The following is a 15,167-nucleotide window of genomic DNA, read 5'->3' on the forward strand; positions in this document are numbered from 1 at the left end:
GAGTGTTCGGGTTAAGATGCTTTATGTATGGGTGAGATGTTCTAGATGAATCTCGTAGCATCGCTACAAGAAAAATAAATACTTATTTATATAAGTACCTTTTATATCATTATAATAAATTATTATAACTTATAACTTCACTATACACTATTGTTACCACTTTTTATACAAACCGCTTAGACAAAATGTAATCTCGTTTTTCTTTTTATATGCCTGTAGTTTGTTTATTTCTTGGTACAGTACAACTTATTCATATTACCCACGCACAGGCTGCGTATTATTGGGTTCCCATTATTCGTATTGATTTATATAAAATTGTATGTAATTAATGTAAAAATTGGGAAAAAATAAAAGAAGACAAAAAAATTACAATGCAATCATATTTATTCCACCCAGTTGTCAGATATTATAGAATTTACAACTTCAAAGCTTTGTGTGTTAGTATTTTTTTAAATTTTTCTTTTTACATATATTACACACTTTACAAATATTATTACGTTGTACTCTGATTTGATTGTTTTATTCGATAAGACCTAGTTTGATAGCTAGCAAATAATTCGTTGGAATTAAATGAAAACTTACAGACAGCTTAGCAACTATCTTTTGACGTATGCTACAAAATAGTAAAACTGCCCCCATGACCTTTTATACTTACATATACCTCAAAGTTTTGATCTTCTCTATAATATATTGATTTGTAGTTTTATAGAGAACATGAATAAATGAAAAATCTATGTTTTTGGATTTCAAAACGGTGTCTTGTTTTAGCAATGACGTGGTTCTTTGAAGTGAAAAATTATATAAAATTTCTTTCGCGATCAAACATTTTTTGCTGAAACTTTCTGAACATTATCAGAATGAACCCGCCCAGTGTTTCAATAAGGTGTTTTCCTCTCAGTTCAAAAAATACCTTCGGCTTGCCTTTATAACATAGAAATTACTCTACCTAGGGTTTTGGAAATTTTGGTTTATTATTATTTTATTATATTATATTTAGTAAATATCTAGGTGAATTAATTTTGCATTTAAGATGTTGAGTATAAAATAAAACAGTTAAGTTCCATTCACAATTTTTGATATTACCGATTTGTTCATGAACATTAACATTGTAACGTCATTGATTTTTATCTTTTGAACGGTGACCGGATAAATCATCACAATGATAATTCATTACATTTTTAAAAAGTTATTTAAAGTCATGGAAAGTGATGAAACAAAAACTTTATTAACTGGTTTAAGTAGATTAGGTTAGGTTAGGTTAAAAAAATTATTTCTTTTATCGTTTCTAATGACGTTATATCACTTTTTAAAAGTGTGTTGAATTTTCACAGTGTTGAGATATCATGGAACCCTTTTGAACATTTTAAATGTCACAGTTGCAAGTAGGTACCGTCATAGGCTAATGGGCCGTTTTCTGAGTGATTTCAAAATATCCAAGAGATGGCAGCACGGTGTTTACCGGACCTACTGTCACCTATTCTTTCAATGATCTGTCATTTCGATAGCTATTTGCAATTTAATAGAATTAAAATTAAAAAACTTTTTCACTTTGTTCCACTTATTTATTATTACCAGGACCGGTTTCATCCTACTACGGACATTTTCAGACTGGTAGTTGAAACTCTTATGCTACTGATTTTATACAAACTTAGGCAGGGGTACACAACATTGTTTATATATAATGAATGATTCTATTTTGTTAATTTGAGGTAGGTATTATGAGTTATTTTGTTAATTTAGGGTACATTAGGTATTTATAAAGTTTATTTTTACAAATTATGAATGATGTTACAAAGCAAGTAGATATTTATAGTTCATATGACTATAAGAGAATTTATATAATTAAAAAGGTTTGTGATTTCTGATATTTTATTTTTGTAATGTTGGGATATTCCCTCCTCGTTGCTTAGGGCTTATTGTCAAATATTGATAGCACTTAAGTAATTATTATTATTAGGGTTCTCCACATATTTGGGTTATTACATCTTTAAATTGCATACTTAAATTATACCACTGCTCTCTGAAGTAAAATTATTCTAAGTGAATTATAATGGGTAAATTAATGGTGATTGAGCATTATGTTCCAACTGTTTATTCATAACATATTTACGATCTATTTTTTTCGTTAAGCGATTGATTTCTAGTGACTCTAATCTGTCTAATTTTTGTCCTTTGTTGCAAACATGAAGGATTTTTACATCTCTATCTTTGTCAAAAGTATGTTGGTTTTCTAGTAGATGCAAGGCAACGTTCGATAAATCTCCTTTTTGATTAACCCAACTAGCGAAATGTTCTTTTATACGGGTTGATACTGCTCTTCCTGTTTGTCCTACGTAATACGCGGGGCAATTCGAGCAGTTCACCTGGTAGACTCCAGAGTTTTCCAGATTACCTCTTTTATCTTTATTGTTTATAAATATTTTACCCAAAGAATTTACATTATAAAAGGCTGTCTTACATTTTTTATCACTGTCTATTAATTTTGAAATTTTATTTGATATTTTGCCAAGGTACGGTATTTTAGTCCATTGTTTTGTTTCTATTTCCTTGTCCGGCGTAAGGCCATATGTAATTGAAGCTACGGTTAGTTTTTTATTCTTCTTCTTTATTAGATTATCAATTATTATGCTATCGTAACCATTATTTTCTGCAATAGTTTTGATAACTTTTAATTCATTATTGTAATTTATGTCGTTTAGTGGTACATGTAATAGTCTATGGATTAAAGAATGGAATACCGACAATTTGTGTGAAATGTGGTGTCTTGAGGAGCTGTGAATAATATTATCGCTATATGTCGGTTTCCTGTATATCGAAAATTCTAATTTGTTATTAACGATATTCATTCCTATTATGTGGAGAACCCTAATAATAATAATTACTTAAGTGCTATCAATATTTGACAATAAGCCCTAAGCAACGAGGAGGGAATATCCCAACATTACAAAAATAAAATATCAGAAATCACAAACCTTTTTAATTATATAAATTCTCTTATAGTCATATGAACTATAAATATCTACTTGCTTTGTAACATCATTCATAATTTGTAAAAATAAACTTTATAAATACCTAATGTACCCTAAATTAACAAAATAACTCATAATACCTACCTCAAATTAACAAAATAGAATCATTCATTATATATAAACAATGTTGTGTACCCCTGCCTAAGTTTGTATAAAATCAGTAGCATAAGAGTTTCAACTACCAGTCTGAAAATGTCCGTAGTAGGATGAAACCGGTCCTGGTAATAATAAATAAGTGGAACAAAGTGAAAAAGTTTTTTAATTTTAATTCTATTACAATGGAATTCCACCACGAATTAACAGTGCAAAAACTAGACTCATTATTTGCAATTTGTTTTCCTCGAACAAACCTAGTTTGCTCGATTTGTAAGTAAAATGCACAGAAATTACGGTCAGTGGACTATTTTCCAATTGAAGGAAGAATTGAAAGGACGTAATGTCAAAACTGTTAAAGGTTAGTAAATACACCACTATTGCTTATTTATATTGCCTACGATAATTTCTTTTCTAATTTATCAATAGTTATTATCATAATGCGTTTTATTTAAGACTCGAAGACTATGATAAACTTCATAATTTCAATGGCCTCCAATATTCCAGCACTGACGCGGGAAGAACTACATAAATTAGGTGTTTCAGTTTGAAGAACACCGACAAAGCGTTAAGTATGTATTCTGAACAATATTTGCCGAGTGTTCGAAGTGCACATGAAAATGGCACAACCTATATTTTAGGAAAGGAAACATCTTTCTAATGCTGTCTATATACACTACAATTGTAACACTATATTGAAATGCCAATGTGAGTGTGCAGCCGGCTATGCACATTGCAAGCACGTATTTGTAGTTCTACCTTATGTTACTTATACCAGGGCGGGTAAGTGGTGGACAACCTCCAATGACTGTACAGAATGTAAATAAGTAGTCATATAAATACATGTCATCCAAAATTATTATTGGAAAAATAATATATTGTATATTTTAATATAATTATTTTAAATAAAATAGGATTTAAAATGTTTTACTAAGTGTGTCTATTACTATGCATGGCAGCTGTTTTGCCTTCTGAAGGCATTGATTTGACAAACTTACTTATTTATGTTTTTATTCTGCACTAGTTGCATATTTAATTTGCTAATCTTATTTTCTTTATTTTAACAGGTTGACTGTTCACAAAGTTGCTCACGCGTTGACCAATGCTACAACAACTATATAATATTAGGATGTAAAAAAATAAAATAAATGCCAAAACAATAAATAATTTATGTATAATGTTAATTATTCGTTGTACTGATATGTTCTTCTATGTGTATAATGTTTGTAAATGATTTACGACACATTTATTATATGTCTGTAATCTTGTTCTTTTCATATTGACCTCGAAAAATAAAAGAATTTTTTAAATTAAAAGAAACGGTTTTTATTCTAAATAATGTCAGGAATTACTGGTTAAAGTAAGTCAAGTACGTCCCTTAACATATTTGTTTAATACATATAACAAAAGGAACTTCAAAGAAGGGTTAAGTTAGAAATCTGATGGATGAGCTCTTCGGGAAGTTATCTAAAATATATAATGTAAAATTTGAACAGTATTTACATTAACAGTTTTTGAAATAAAATTTCTTTACGCACGCTCGACACTTGGGGGGTAAACTGGTGCCTTACGAAAAGCGTAACGAAAAATCAAATGCCAACGCTAATCGATGCAAACAGTGATCGGAGGCGGGAGAAGGAGAAGGAGCTAGCTAACGAGTACTACCGTATTTTAGCATTATATACAGCGTGTACCCGGCATAAGTTAGTTAAGTTTTACTTCACTCGTGTGGTCTAAAGCACACTCATTTTATTACATACAATTTATTAAGCATCTTTATCTATTATACTTGATCTAAAATTACACAACATGAAACATACAAATATTATATCCGATGAAAGTATTGTCTCGGTATAGTTGGGATTTCAAAATTTTATATGTTTTTAAAAGTCCTATTACTCTTTCTATGTGCACCCTTTTGCTAGCAACTTTTCTAAAACACTCCTAGTGATTCTGTTTGTTTTTGTGGTGACACCATATGGTGCGAAGATGTCCGGGACATAAAAACCTTTGTCAGCTGTAATAGAATCACCAACATCACACAGGGATAAAAGGTTGCTTTTTTTCAATGATCTGGCAAATCACTGGCAGAGCCTGCATAGCTTGGAGACACATAATTTATGAGGCCACTAGGAGTAGCACCGATAAGTACTTTCACAGTATTTGTATTTTTATAGGTAGAAAAGGTTGCTTGCTGGGCAGTCGGTAGTGTAGGCCGTTTAATTGGACATTCCGTGCCGTCAATCATTAACCTCGTGTTAGGGTATTTGTCTCTAAAATCAGTTGGAGAAAAAAAAATTACGTTTGATTTTGATGTCCAAAGGTTGAGCTCTTTCCACTGCAGTGATATGAATTTCACCCATGTAACAAAAATATTAGAAAAATCTTTAATAGATATAAGATACATTCTTGAAAATTTAAAAAATGTTTTGTGTGTTCTGCTACGTAGAGTAGTTGCTATGGTTACTTGCTACGTGCAGCCTACAATACTCACCAGACATTTTAGGTTATAATAATGAATCTGGAATCACAAACTTTATCCAGTACTGGAAGCGCCAATTCTTGAGGGTTAGATACCCACAAGAATGTTTGTGATCCCAGGGTTCTCAGGGGGTTGGGTTCGAAACCAGAAATGGTCAGGTTACATTGTGTACTTTAGAGTCAAGGAAAGAAGATTTAGAGTAACATTAATGTATATTATTTCGAATACAATATAAGTCTATACACTCTTCCGTGTGAGTTATAACGAAAACAATATAATAAAAGTTAGATATAAGCTTACCCCCAAGGTTCCGACCACGCTTTATCTATCTAGCTAATTAAGTAACATCCTACTCGAGCTGGAGCAGCACCTCCTCAGGCTGAGCTCCAGGGGGCTCCAGCCGGAGCAAGAGGAAGAGTCAGTTCCGCCTCCTGGCGACTGTCCGTGGCAGGAAACTGGTAATCTGGCGACTGAGGAAGAGGTATCTGGTACCCGCGGTCGCATCCGTGTATCCTGGCGAGGATTCCCTTTATGTAAGGAAAAATAGGCCTCCCTACGGCCCTGGTGAAAATGCGGTCGGCGTAGCGCCAAACCGCGAGAAAGAACACTATCCTTCTGTTTCCGGGAACCGGGCACAATATTTTAAGCCACTGGCTTCTTCATCCCATAAAGGATGGGTCAATCCCATAAAGGATGGGGACAATCGCCCAGTTCCTAACTAGGTTAGAGAATCGGCGAGGATAAATGTGATGATGCAGAATAAATTAATGAATAAAATATTAAAACAAAAGGAGTCTAGCCCTGCATCATAACATTACCCCCCTCGCCACCAAATGTTTGCCCTCAAACATATAAAATTGTCGAAATAACCTAACCCTATTCTTTCTAGGTCGGTCCAAGGGTCTACTACAACAGAAAAAAAACAAAGTGATCAATAAAATACCAGTAGATAATAATAACCATCAATAGGAAATATTCATATAACAAAATTAAACCAAAGTGAGAATAGCGAATGGGCGTGCCGCAAATCCGGTCGCACTTCATCGAACGTAAGGCAGGATGAACAGGATTGCGGTGCAGCCATTCTTACTTAAATAACTATAATATTGTAGGAACTAAACTTAAAAAAACTTAATCTAAACATAACAACTAATGTTACGTGAACGGGAATCGCCAACACCCACAGCTTGAATATGCTGGGTGAAGACTAATTGACTTAGCGTCATGGACAACCGTTGACGTTACATTTATAAAAATAATTAGTACATAATTAATAAAAGTAAGACTTAAATAATACAAACGCCACATTTATAACTAACCAAATATCTGACTGTCTATCACATTCATTTTATACAACCAAATGCGATAATGCATCACTGACCCAAAATAGGGTTATAAGCCCGTCAGGCAACACTTTTTAGGGAGCATAGCAACCCTCACTTATCACTGACTCTACTTCTCCATAGGAGATAAGAAAACACTTTGTCGATGTTTCTACCTAATCTACCTAACTAGGTCGTATGGGGGTGTCCATAAGAGAACAGAGCAGTTAATCAAAATACACAATCTTAATTCAACAAGAGTGTTAAGCAGTCAACAACCATCGCATAAGAATGGAGCCAAATTAATACAGTATACAGCCATCAATATAGAAGGTGCAATCGGGTTAAGTGATATGCAACTATTATTAGTGCAGTGATCTAGGTATTCGTCCAACAGTAACGAAGGCGTAATCGATATTTTTATGAAACAACTTATGGTTTTCTCTGTAAACTGTTGTTCAAAAAAAAAAAATTGTTAATAATAAGTCTCGCAGGACTGTAACAAAAATTATGTATAATAAACTTAGAGTTTATAATAAAAAATCTAAAACAATAGGAAAGTAACATCCCAGGTTACTTACATGGTAGCAAGATTTAATGCAATGCAATTTTTAAAATTAAAAAAAAATATATTTGTGACAAGTACAACAAGTGTGTACACAGAAATGACTGTTGAGAAGTCAAAGAATCAGCAACAAATAAAATTCACATTTATAGATTAAACCTAGGTCAGAACCTACGGAAGGTTTCAATACATCTTCGTATGTTCTTATCTTGACAAAATACAGGAAAATCAGATTCAAGAATCATAATATGAAAGAAGTGGCTTAAAATGTGGAAGGATCGGTGGTGGGACATCGTTCCACATTATAAGTTTTCACTTGACTTAAGAAGAAAATAAGGAAGATATATCTTGTTTCATCAGCAAGATAGCGAACAGCTCTTTTCGTTATGAAGAGGTTAAAGTTTATGTGCACCGCTTGGTGCAGTCTTTAATTTATTACTAGTACCCGTCGAGACATGTGGCAATGTCATAATATCTCTTCAAATATAAATGATGAAACAAGAACAAGCAGTATTTATGCATATATAGTAAAAACAATGCTTCCTTATTTTGACTATCTTGAAACGAAAGGAACAGTGGGATTATAGCTCCTTGCATTTCAAGATATAGACAAATAAATAATACTTATTAGGATATATTATCCAATAATATGTTACCACAAGTACTTTGAGGTACACGAACAATGCTGTTATGCACGTGTAACTCAAAATGCAAGATTACAACGAATTACATGACTATTCACTTGTTCACCTGATGCCTATTGTACACTTATTTTTAGTTAGAAAATACAATTGCTAATAAGGTTTATTTCTAATCCATTCAATTCGAGCATTAATACCGGAATCAATGGTTATGATTGAAAATTAGTTACGAGACATTTTTTTGTTAATAGTTTGTATTATTTATGAGAATTGAGATAAAATTATTTTATATATAATAATTTATGTGAGTGCATGGCACGAACTTTTTGATACATATATTTTGAATGAATGAGATTTTTTATATATCGAATGGCCTTGACTTTGTTTATGGGTGGCTCTTTTCATGAGCATAACGTATGACAATATAAATGCGTGCATGTTTATAATTTAGACTTGTTATATTTGAGAATAATAGCGTGATTTCCAATAAATCACTATAAATATTATCGTGTGAAAGAGAACATACAACTCGATTTCAAATAGAGTTTATGAATTTTATGTGTTAAGTGTCGTGTTGGGGTTGATCGTCAACCTCCAAGAACAACCCGAACCACTCAAACATATATCTCACTACGAAATACTAACGTACGCACATAGATCAGAGGACAACAGGCCTTTCGCCTCCTGCAGGAAAAACCGTCCACAGGCAACGAATCCCCCGCCTTCCAACTGATGATGCAGTACAGTGTTCCGTACTTGAACCAGCAGCCCAAGTATAATGATCAGACAGCAAGCTTCTCTCGCCCTCTGTCTGTCATGTCTGGTGAACGTGATCGATTCCGGATCGATACGTTGCGTTTGGGGTACAAACCCATCCTCACCATTCGGGAATCATGGACCTAATGGATGGCGAGTTGATACCAGGACCCAGTTGATCAGACCGAATATACCTCCATCAACTCCCTCCAATGATAACGTTGCGTCATCGTCCATACCACAAAAAAAAATTGTGATTTTTTTTTTTTCCTTAATTCTCCAAGTCTGACATGTCGCGTGTAAATTGTCCATTATTTCAAAAATTGATAGTAATTATCGAATAATTTCTTGTGTCACCGTTGACATTTACTTTATTGAACTTAATTTCAACAATTATCGTTATTATGAATGATGATGATGATGATGATTCTTTATAAATAATTTTTGTATGTTTAATAATTGTTGGGTTTTTAACAGTATTTAGTTCCGTCTCTGAATCTGAATCTGACGAATCCATTTCTGTAATTGCTGTTAATTTTAACGTTTTATTGTACTTGCGCGCCTGTGAACGCAGCGCGTGAAAGGTGGACGCTGGTTCGATAGATCGTGTTGTTAGTTCCTTAGTAAGGTCTTCTTTAGAGGCATTGTTAATATTTGCAATTGGAGTCGACATTTTTATCAAATTGTACGCGAAGTTCTAATATGAAAAACTCGAATTATCTCGAAAATAATCGAAAGCGTATTGACGTTCGATGAATGTTTTTAGCATTGAAAAATACACAAATGTAAAAAAAACATTCATAAAATATTTATAGTTTTAAATTGAAACCAAAATAATGTTAATATAAATTATTTTTATAAAAGTGGTAATAAAATCCAAATTCGAGATAATCGTCTATAAACTCGAGGTTAAATTTGAAACGTATATTTGATTTGAATCGTTATTTAAAAAAAACATATTAGAAACTTTTGAAAAATACAATTTTTTAAATCAATAAAAATAATCGATGAAATTTAGTTAAGTGTGTCATCTTAATCGGTTGTTCCAAGTATAGTAAGTACCTATAAAAGTTCATAAATTATTTTTTGACTAAAATGTTGACAAATTCACATCTACGCTGGAGTATCTATGGAATTTTTTTTTTGTGTACAACAAATTATGCATCTATGCTGAAACTTCTATGGAATTGCTTGCGTAAGAAATAATGGCTATGCAATTTTCTCGTGAACGGCATAATAACAATATAATATTCACCAATAAACATTGTTATTACATGAATCTGATATACAGATACAAGATTAATGTTCCGAATACGGCTATCATGCGTTTATTCTTTATTTTGGCTTTCACCCATTAAGAGTGATCTTGGCCATACATTACAACATTTTTCTTATTAATAAATACAACAAATTACAGGATAAAATTGACATGATTGACAAAACAACATTGATAAAACAACATAACATAACATAACGTAACATAAATAAACCAAACATAACATAAACATAACATAACATAAACATAACATAACATAAATATAACATAACATAAACATAACATAAGCATAACATAACATAAACATAACATAACATAAACATAACATACTTAACATAAACGGTACAGAGCTGGTAACAGTAGATTATCACAAAATTATAAAAAGATTTTTCTAAAATTAGTAGCGTTTTTTAAAAATAGAATTATGAAATTGGCAATCTTATAAACAAACACAGCATATGGGAGTAAACAAATGTGATTATAAAACATAAAGAAAAACATAACACAAACATACTATGAACATAACATAAACATAACATAACATGCACATAACATGAACATAACATATCATAAACATAAACCTACCATAAACATAACATGGGTGTAACATAAACATAACTTGACAAAAACAATACAGAGCTGGTAATAATGGGTAATTACAAAATTATAAAAATAGGAACCTGTGCACAATAGTAGTGGGCATTTTTTGTTATTTAAAAGAACAGATTTTTCCAAAATTAGAAGCATTATTTTTTTAAAAACAGTTCTATGATATGAATATAAACAAATACAATAAAAGAATCAAGAAAAATATACAAATGTATAAAGAATAGTGTTTTAACTCAGTCAAAATATGCAGAGTTGGGATTAGTAAAAATAGATGAAAATAGGAACCTGAACAAGTGAATACAAATGAAAGTGAAAGAAATTTGGTTTATATTTATTATTATGGTCAGATATTAAGGCCATTTTTATAAATAAATTTTGCCAACAAATGGTAAATTTCAGGAGTGTTTAAACTAAGAAGGCAGGGAATACTGGTAGGCAATTTAATATCAAGTTTTACCAATTCATGCATGAAGTTTGGAAATTGGTCATTGATAGGACACTCAAAAAAATTATGGTCCAGAGTATCCTCTGACCCACAATCACAGTACGGCGAACTGACTATGTGGAACCTGGCAAGATGGCTAAGACAACAAGTGTGACCCAGCCGCATTCGGGTTAAGGAAGAAATATATTTTTTAGGCATGGTAGTGTATTTGTGAAACCAGGGCTTAACAGGAATAGAAGGTTGAATTAATGAGTACTGGTGACCTTTTATCAAAGAAGATTTTTTCCATTCAGAAGACCATTGGAGTTGGTACTTAATTTTTAGGATAGGGAAATGGTCTCTAACCGGAATAGGGATATCACTTAATGGACCATGGGCAGTGGCTTCCTTAGCAATATGATCAGCCATGTCATTCCCAGTAATACCGAGGTGTCCCGGTATCCAGGCTAGGACCACTGATGCATGAACCAGTGACATGGAATGCAGTAGGTCCCTGATCGAGCAGATTAGAGAGTCGCTACTGGAATTGAGTGGGGATGCGCTTATTTTTTGTAGTGAGCTAAGCGAGTCTGAAAGGATGAGTGCGTTTTTAATATTTAATGATTTGACGAGTAGAAGAGCTTCTATGATAGCTATGCATTCAGCAAAGAAAATGGAGCATTCTTTGGGAAGTTTGTGTGGGAAACACAATTTTCTGTGAGGAACATAGACACTGGCCCCGCAATGGGAGTCCTGACTGAGTTTGGAGCCATCTGTGAAAAATTTTATGTAGTTTGGCCAGTTGTTTTCAATAATTGTGTTAAATTCTGCATTATTTAATTGAGTTGAGTTTTTAATGTTTTTTTTACTTATTCCTATAAATTGATGGACCTTCGGATAGAAAGTAAGGCTTTCATAGGGGCATGAGTATAAGGGAAGAGATTCATTGAGATAGGTGTTTGTAGATAAATCCAGGAAAGAGTTGTAGCAATCATAAAAAAGGGGAGGGGTATGATTTTTCCAAAAGTGATTTGAATTAACCTCATACTTTAAGGATTGAAGTATAGGAATCAAGGGATGGGATGTTATTGAACATGTTTTGTAAACATATTTTTCTGCTAGGCATCGCCTTCTTATATGTAAGGGAGGTTCGCAACATTCCACTTGCATTGCGTTGATTGGAGAAGATTTCATGGCTCCTAAGACAAGGCGAAGTGATTTTGACTGGATTTTATCTAATTTATGAGAATTTGAAGTGGACATTGGATCAAACAGACAAGATCCGTAATCGAGATGGCTTCGGATGAGGGCATTGTATAGAAGTTTTAATGAAGCTGGGTGGGATCCCCACCACACTCCTGCTAGAAATCTGAGGGGATTGATGTTGCTTTCACATTTTGTAACAACGTGATTTATATGAGAGTTCCAAGTAAGCTTGGAGTCCAAAAACATTCCAAGGAATTTAACTTCCTTCGAGATAGGGATCACTTCATCGCCAAATATTACCTGAATATCCGGAAGCTTTCGTCGACGAGTGAAGATGACAACTTTGCTTTTGGCAGGGGAAAGTTCAAGACCATTACTATTTAACCAAGCCAAGAGTTTTCTAAGAGCGTTGTTAATTGCTGATGCTGCGATGAAAAGATTGGCGGATATTTTGTAAAACGTTAAGTCGTCAGCATATTGGAGTATGTTGCACATAAAATTAATAGATTTTTCCAGATCGTATGTGTAAATATTATACAGAATCGGGCTTAAGACAGACCCTTGCGGGAGTCCTTTGAATATTTGTCTTATGTGGGGAGAGGATTCGGATCCATCTACAAAAACAGTTCTTTCGGAGAGCAAATTGATAATGAATTGAACCAATTTAGGAGGAATGCCAATCGCCAGTAACTTTTCTTTAAGAATGGGTATATTTACATTGTCGTATGCTCCACAGATGTCTAAAAATACTGCAATACAATATTCGTTTTTAGATAACGCTAATTTGACATCTGTAACAAGAGAGGAAAGGTTGTCAAGGGTACTTTTACCCTTTCTAAATCCAAACTGGGAAGGGGGAAGAATATGATTTTTCTCTACAAACCAGTCTAATCTATTCTTAATCATTCTTTCAGCTACTTTGCAAAGTGTTGAAGAGAGAGCAATCGGTCTGTAACTTGAGCCTAGACTTGGATCTTTGGTACTTTTGCAAATGGGAATAATTTTTTGAATTTTCCAGTCCGGGGGAATAATACCAGAGTCCAGAAAGATATTGATGAGAGAGAGAAAGTAGGAAAGGGAATCGTCATCAGTGTGGCGGATGAATATGTTCAAGATTTCGTCATTGCCCGGAGCTGAGTCTTTTAGGTCTTCCGTGGCTCTTTTTAACTCGTCTATGGAAAATGGAGCATCTAGCCAAGATGAAGAATTTGGGAAGTAAGATAAAACAGGCACTTCGTCAAGATTAGGTACATAAGGGGGAGCAATTTTGTTAAGAAAGTCAGAAATCCAAATACCAGAATTATGAGATGACTTCGGCAGGGAAAAGGAAGACCTAAACCTGCGAATCATGGACCAAACCTCCCCCGCTGGAGTAGCAGGGGATATATTAGTGCAGAAATTACGCCAGCTGTTTTTTTTTAAAAACGGAATGTACGTTTAGCAACAGCTTGGGCATTCTTGGCTTTCAAGAAATTTTCCATTGTCATCTGTTGGCAGTATATCTTATTGGCCGCTTTCCTCTCCTTCAGCACTCGAAGGCATTCTTCATCCCACCAGGGGGGAGGGTGAGCCTTCGTGCTTACAGGGGATGATTTGGGAATAGACTTGTCTGCAGATTTTAGAATGGAATCAGACCAAGATTTGTAAGAGGAGGTGCAGTTATCTGAAGAAGGTGTAGGCAGGGAAAGGGTGTGACCCTGGACAGATTCTCTAAAATGGCACCAGTCGGCTTTTTTTGTGATAAATTTTGGCTTTCTTTTAAAGAGGTTAGTATTTAACCCTTGAGCCAGATTTATAATAATTGGATAGTGGTCACTGCCGCAGGGGTCTGATGAAGTTCTCCAGGAAATTATTGGATATATACTTGGGGAACAAAGAGTTATATCCACCGCACTAGGGCTCTGCCCAGGTAGACTTAACCTTGTTGGGGATCCGTCATTTAGAAGGCACATGTTCAAGGAGTCCATAAAGTCAATTATTTTGATTCCTGAGGGATCCGTTGATGAAGAACCCCAGAGAGGGGAGTGGGCATTGAAGTCACCCAGAATGACCAGGGGAGAAGATATTTTTCTAAACATGTAGATCCATAATGAAATGTCAAATGGGGTAGAAGGGGGAATGTAGAGGCATACAAACGTAATATTAGAGACAGTAGCTGCCACTAACTGGAAGGATGAATCTGGGGGTTTAATGGAAATAGGGGTGAAGGACAGGGAGTTTTTGATTAGAAGGGCTGCACCACCCTTCCCATCAATGCGGTCGTCCCGCAGACATTGGTAGCCACTCACCTTGAAGAGCTGAGATGGTTTAAACCAAGTCTCAGAGATGGCAGCAATAGAAATTGTGTGTAATTGTAGAAGGCGGATGAGGTCAGCCTTATTGGAGAAGGCGCTTCTACTATTCCACTGAAGAATCCCTGCTGTCAGGGCAGCCATTGGAAACAAGAGAATTTAAGGAGGAGAGTATAGAGGCAGCGTTGGACGGTAGGGAATTATTGTTATTAATTATAGAAATAAGTAACATGATGAGAGTTTGAATAATATTAGAATTGTCATTAGAAATGATGTTGTTTGAGGAATTGGGATTTGAATCAGGGATAAAGGAATTGCAGTTCAAAGAATTGGTGTTAGGAAAGACGGTATTTTGTGGAAATGGGGAGCTGATGTTACCATTTGGGAACAAGAGCTGGGAGTTATGGCCAAGATGATCATATCCGGGGGATTTAAGAGGACGAGAAGCAGATTTTGTCATTACAGTCTTCCTG

This window comes from Hesperophylax consimilis, chromosome 17 (genome assembly GCF_061612785.1).
Source record: "Hesperophylax consimilis isolate HC1 chromosome 17, BYU_Hcon_1.0, whole genome shotgun sequence".
In the NCBI taxonomy this organism is placed as follows: domain Eukaryota; kingdom Metazoa; phylum Arthropoda; class Insecta; order Trichoptera; family Limnephilidae; genus Hesperophylax; species Hesperophylax consimilis.